Raw genomic sequence first — 6,000 nt, forward strand, 5'->3', positions numbered from 1 at the left:
CTGCAGTTTTCACTGTAAACCAGAGTTGGACCTAGTACCTCCCCATATAAATGTATGGAGTGGAGTTTGCACCTGAAAAGAAACTTTGTGTTCCCAACAAGATAGGTGAAAGACGGCTTTCACACACACTTATCTCTCAGAACTGAGCATGTGGAGGGACGATCGTTCATCTAGCACCAATGGAACGGGTTGCAGTAGAAACTTTTACTCTGGTTTCTCAGTTTGTTTCCTAGTGTCGGATTGAAGTTCATGCAGTTTTCACTGTAAAACCGAGTTGGAACTTGTACCTCCCCATATATATGTATGGAGTGGAGTTTGCACCTGAAAAGAAACTTTGTGTTCCATACAAGCTAGGTGAAGGACGGCTTTCAAACACACTTATCTCTCAGAACTGAGCATGTGGAGAGACGTTCGTTCATCTAGCACCAAGGGAATGGGTTGCAGGAGAAACTTTTACTCTGGTTTCTCATTCTGTTTCCTAGTGCCGGTTTGAAGTTCCTGCCGTTTTCACTGTAAAACCGAGTTGGTGCTAGTAACACCCCATATATATGTATGGAGAGGAATTTGCACCTGAAAAGAAACTTTGTGTTCCCTACAAGCTAGGTGAAGGACGGCTTTCACACACACTTATCTCTCAGAACTGAGCATGTGGAGAGACTATCGTTCATCTAGCACCAATGGAACGGGTTGCAGGAGAAACTTTTACTCTTTATTCTCAGTCTGGTTCCTAGTGCCGGTTTGAAGTTCCTGCAGTTTTCACTGTAAAACTGAGTTGGAGATCCTACCTCCCCTCATATATGTATGGAGTGGATTTTGCAACTGAAAAGAATCTTTGTGTTCCCAACAAGCTAGGTGAAGGACGGCTTTCACACACACTTATCTCTCAGAACTGAGCATGTGGAGAGACGTTCGTTCATCTAGCACAAAGGGAACAGTTTGCAGGAGAAAGTTTTACTCTGGTATCTCAGTCTGTATCCTAGTGCTGGTTTGATGTTTCTGCAGTTTTCACTGTAAAACCGAGTTGGAGCTAGTACTTCCACATAAATATGTATGGAGTGGGGTTTGCAACTGAAAAGAATCTTGGTGTTCCCAACAAGCTAGGTGAAGGACGGTTTGCACACCCACTTATATCTCAGAACTGAGCCTGTGGAGAGACGTTCGTTCATCTAGCACAAAGTGAACGGGTTGCAGGAGAAACTTTTACTCTGGATTCTCAGTCTGTTTCCTAGAGCCGGTTTGAAGTTCCTGCAGTTATCACTTTAAAACCGCGTTGGAGCTAGTACCTCCCCATATATAGATATGGATTGAAGTTTGCAACTGAAAAGAAACTTTTTGTTCTGAAAAAGCTAGGTGAAGGACGGCTTTCACACACACTTATCTCTCAGAACTGAGCATGTGGAGAGACGTTCGTTCATCTAGCACAAAGGGAACGGTTTGCAGGGGAAACTTTTACTCTGGATTCTCAGTGTGTTTACCGGTGCCGGTTTGATGTTCCTGCAGTTTTCACTGTAAAACCGAGTTGGAGCTCGTTCCTCCCCATATATATGTATGGAGTGGAGTTTGCAACTGAAAAGAATATTTGTGTTCCCAACAAGCTAGTTGAAGTACGGCTTTCACACACAGTTATCTCTCAGAACTGAGCCTATGGAGAGACGTTCGTTTATCTAGCACAAATTGAACGGGTTGCATGAGAAATTTTACTCTGTTTTCTAAGTCTGTTTCCTAGTTCCGTTTTGAAGTTCCTGCAGTTTTCACTGTAAAACCGAGTTGGAGCTAGTACCTTCCCATATATATGTATGGAGTGGAGTTTGCAACTGAAAAGAAACTTTGTGTTCCCAACAAGCTATGTTAAGGACGGCTTTCACACACACTTATCTCTCAGAACTCAGCATGTGGAGAGACTTTCGTTCATCAAGCACAAAGGGAACGGGTTGCAGCAGAAACTTTTACTCTGGTTTCTCAGTCTGTTTCCTAGTGCCGGTTTGAAGTTCTTGCAGTTTTCAGTGTAAAACAGAGTTGGAGCTTGTACCTCCCCATATATATGTATGAAGTGGGGTTTGCTACTGAAAAGAACCTTTGTGTTCCCAACAAGCTAGGTGAAGTACGGCTTTCACACACACTTATCTCTCAGAACTGAGCATGTGGAGAGACGTTCGTTCATCTAGCACAAAGGGAACGGGTTGCAGGAGAAACTTTTACTCTGGATTCTCAGTCTGTTTCCTAGTGCCGGTTTGATGTTCCTGCAGTTTTCACTGTAAAACCGAGTTTGAGCTAGTACCTCCCCATATATATGTATGGAGTGGAGTTTGCAACTGAAAAGAAACTTTGTGTTCCCAACAAGCTAGGTGAAGGACGGCTATCACACAAAAATATCTCTCAGAACTGAGCATGTGTAGAGACGTTCGTTCATCTAGCACAAAATGAACGGGTTGCAGGAAAAACTATTACTCTGGATTCTCAGTCTGTTTCCTAGTGCCGGTCTCAAGTTCCTGCAGTTTTCACTGTAAAACCGAGTTGGAGCTAGTACCTCCCCATATATATGTATTGAGTGGGGTTTGCACCTGAAAAGGAACTTTGTGTTCCCAACTAGCTAGGTGAAGGACGGCATTCACACACACTTATCTCTCAGAACTGAGCATGTGGAGAGACGTTCGTTCATCTAGCACAAAGGGAACGGGTTGCAGGGGAAAACTTTACTCTTGTTTCTCAGTCTGTTTCCTAGTGCCGGTTTGAATTTCCTGCAGTTTTCACTGTAAAACCGAGTTGGAGCTAGTACCCCACCATATATATGTATGGAGTGGAGTTATCACCTGAAAAGAAACTTTGTGTTCCCAACAAGCTTGTTGAAACACGGCATTCACACACACTTATCTCTCAGAACTGAGCATGTGGAGAGAAGTTCGTTCCTCTAGCAACAAGGGAACGGGTTGCAGGAGAAACTTTTACTCTGGTTTCTAAGTCTTTTTCCTAGTGCCGGATTGAAGTTCCTGCAGTTTTCACTGTAAAACCGAGTTGGAGATTGTACCTCCCCATATATATGTATGGAGTGGAGTTTGCACCTGAAAAGAAACTTTGTGTTCCCAACAAGCTAGGTGAAGGACGGCTTTCACACAAACTTATCTCTCAGAACTGAGCATGTGGAGAGACGTTCGTTCATCTAGCACCAAGGGAACGGGTTGCAGGAGAAACTTTTACTCTGGTTTCTCAGTCTGTTTCCTAGTGCCGGTTTGAAGTTCCTGCAGTTTTCACTGTAAAACCGAGTTGGTGATAGTACCACCCCATATATATGTATGGAGTGGAATTTGCATCTGAAAAGAAACTTTGTGTTCCCTACAAGCTAGGTGAAGGACGGCTTTCACACACACTTATCTCTCAGAACAGAGCATGTGGAGAGACTTTCGTTCATCTTGCACCAATGGAACGGGTTGCAGGAGAAACTTTTACTCTTTTTTCTCAGTCTGGTTCCTAGTCCCGATTTGAAGTTCCTGCAGTTTTCACTGTAAAACATAGTTGGAGCTAGTACCTCCCCATATATATGTATGGAGTGGAGTTTGCACCTGAAATGAAACTTTGTGTACCCAACAATCTAGGTGAAAAATGGCTTTAAAACACACTTATCTCTCAGAACTGAGCCTGTGGAGAGACGTTCGTTCATCTAGCACCAAGGGAATGGGTTGAAGGGGAAACTTTTACTCTGGTTTCTCTGTCTGTTTCCTAGTGCCGGTTTGAAGTTCCTGCAGTTTTCACTGTAAACCAGAGTTGGACCTAGTACCTCCCCATATAAATGTATGGAGTGGAGTTTGCACCTGAAAAGAAACTTTGTGTTCCCAACAAGATAGGTGAAAGACGGCTTTCACACACACTTATCTCTCAGAACTGAGCATGTGGAGGGACGATCGTTCATCTAGCACCAATGGAACGGGTTGCAGTAGAAACTTTTACTCTGGTTTCTCAGTTTGTTTCCTAGTGTCGGATTGAAGTTCATGCAGTTTTCACTGTAAAACCGAGTTGGAACTTGTACCTCCCCATATATATGTATGGAGTGGAGTTTGCACCTGAAAAGAAACTTTGTGTTCCATACAAGCTAGGTGAAGGACGGCTTTCAAACACACTTATCTCTCAGAACTGAGCATGTGGAGAGACGTTCGTTCATCTAGCACCAAGGGAATGGGTTGCAGGAGAAACTTTTACTCTGGTTTCTCATTCTGTTTCCTAGTGCCGGTTTGAAGTTCCTGCAGTTTTCACTGTAAAACCGAGTTGGTGCTAGTAACACCCCATATATATGTATGGAGAGGAATTTGCACCTGAAAAGAAACTTTGTGTTCCCTACAAGCTAGGTGAAGGACGGCTTTCACACACACTTATCTCTCAGAACTGAGCATGTGGAGAGACTTTCGTTCATCTAGCACCAATGGAACGGGTTGCAGGAGAAACTTTTACTCTTTTTTCTCAGTCTGGTTCCTAGTGCCGGTTTGAAGTTCCTGCAGTTTTCACTGTAAAACTGAGTTGGAGATCCTACCTCCCCTCATATATGTATGGAGTAGATTTTGCAACTGAAAAGAATCTTTGTGTTCCCAACAAGCTAGGTGAAGGACGGCTTTCACACACACTTATCTCTCAGAACTGAGCATGTGGAGAGACGTTCGTTCATCTAGCACAAAGGGAACAGTTTGCAGGAGAAAGTTTTACTCTGGTATCTCAGTCTGTATCCTAGTGCTGGTTTGATGTTTCTGCAGTTTTCACTGTAAAACCGAGTTGGAGCTAGTACTTCCACATAAATATGTATGGAGTGGGGTTTGCAACTGAAAAGAATCTTTGTGTTCCCAACAAGCTAGGTGAAGGACGGTTTGCACACCCACTTATATCTCAGAACTGAGCATGTGGAGAGACGTTCGTTCATCTAGCACAAAGTGAACGGGTTGCAGGAGAAACTTTTACTCTGGATTCTCAGTCTGTTTCCTAGAGCCGGTTTGAAGTTCCTGCAGTTATCACTTTAAAACCGCGTTGGAGCTAGTACCACCCCATATATAGATATGGATTGGAGTTTGCAACTGAAAAGAAACTTTGTGTTCCGAAAAAGCTCTGTGAAGGACGGCTTTCACACACACTTATCTCTCAGAACTGAGCATGTGGAGAAACGTTCGTTCATCTAGCCCAAAGGGAACGGTTTGCAGGGGAAACTTTTACTCTGGATTCTCAGTGTGTTTACCGGTGCCGGTTTGATGTTCCTGCAGTTTTCACTGTAAAACCGAGTTGGAGCTCGTTCCTCCCCATATATATGTATGGAGTGGAGTTTGCAACTGAAAAGAATATTTGTGTTCCCAACAAGCTAGTTGAAGTACGGCTTTCACACACAGTTATCTCTCAGAACTGAGCCTATGGAGAGACGTTCGTTTATCTAGCACAAATTGAACGGGTTGCATGAGAAATTTTACTCTGTTTTCTAAGTCTGTTTCCTAGTTCCGTTTTGAAGTTCCTGCAGTTTTCACTGTAAAACCGAGTTTGAGCTAGTACCTCCCCATATATATGTATGGAGTGGAGTTTGCAACTGAAAAGAAACTTTGTGTTCCCAACAAGCTAGGTGAAGGACGGCTATCACACAAAAATATCTCTCAGAACTGAGCATGTGTAGAGACGTTCGTTCATCTAGCACAAAATGAACGGGTTGCAGGAAAAACTATTACTCTGGATTCTCAGTCTGTTTCCTAGTGCCGGTCTGAAGTTCCTGCAGTTTTCACTGTAAAACCGATTTGGAGCTAGTACCTCCCCATATATATGTATTGAGTGGGGTTTGCACCTGAAAAGGAACTTTGTGTTCCCAACTAGCTAGGTGAAGGACGGCATTCACACACACTTATCTCTCAGAACTGAGCATGTGGAGAGACGTTCGTTCATCTAGCACAAAGGGAACGGGTTGCAGGGGAAAACTTTACTCTGGTTTCTCAGTCTGTTTCCTTGTGCCGGTTTGAATTTCCTGCAGTTTTCACTGTAAAACCGAGT

The sequence above is a fragment of the Camelus dromedarius genome, unplaced genomic scaffold (assembly GCF_036321535.1).
Source record: "Camelus dromedarius isolate mCamDro1 unplaced genomic scaffold, mCamDro1.pat HAP1_SCAFFOLD_180, whole genome shotgun sequence".
Taxonomy (NCBI): domain Eukaryota; kingdom Metazoa; phylum Chordata; class Mammalia; order Artiodactyla; family Camelidae; genus Camelus; species Camelus dromedarius.